The 552-nt window shown below is 49.6% G+C and overlaps 1 protein-coding gene across 1 annotated transcript in view; it reads left to right on the forward strand.

Moving 5' to 3' along the window:
- Nucleotides 1-552, forward strand: part of CRYGN (crystallin, gamma N) — a 12,766-nt gene that overhangs the window by 4,287 nt on the left and 7,927 nt on the right. The window lies entirely within an intron of this gene.

A 552-nucleotide genomic window follows, 5' to 3' on the forward strand; every position in this document is an offset into this window, starting at 1 on the left:
CCAGCACTTTGGGAGGCCAAGGCAGGCAGATCACTTGAGGTCAGGTGTTCAAGACCAGCCTGGCCAATGTGGTGAAGCCCTGTTTCTACTAAAAATACAAAAATTGGCCAGGTGTGGTGGCTCACGCCTGTAATCCTAGCACTTTGGGAGGCCAAGGCAGACGGATTGCCTGAGCTCAGGAGTTCAAGACCAGCTTGAGCAACACAGTGAAATCCCATCTCTACTAAAATAAAAAAAATTAGCTGGGCATGGCAGCGTGTGCCTGTAGTCCCAGCTACTCGGGAGGCTGAGGTAGGAGAATTGCTTGAACCCGGGAGGTGGAGGTTACAGTGAGTTGAGATCATACCACTTCACTCCAGCCTGGGCAACAGAACAAGACTCTATCTCCAAAAAAAAAAAAAAAAATTAGCTGGACGTGGTGGCACAGCTACTGGGGAGGCTGAGGCAGGAGAATTGCTTGAACCTGGGAGGCAGAGATTGCAGTGAGCCAAAATTGCATCACTGCACTCCTGCCTGGAGGACAGAGCAAGACTCCATCTCAAAAAAAAAAAA

This window comes from Mandrillus leucophaeus, unplaced genomic scaffold, assembly GCF_000951045.1.
Source record: "Mandrillus leucophaeus isolate KB7577 unplaced genomic scaffold, Mleu.le_1.0 Scaffold266, whole genome shotgun sequence".
In the NCBI taxonomy this organism is placed as follows: Eukaryota; Metazoa; Chordata; class Mammalia; order Primates; family Cercopithecidae; genus Mandrillus; species Mandrillus leucophaeus.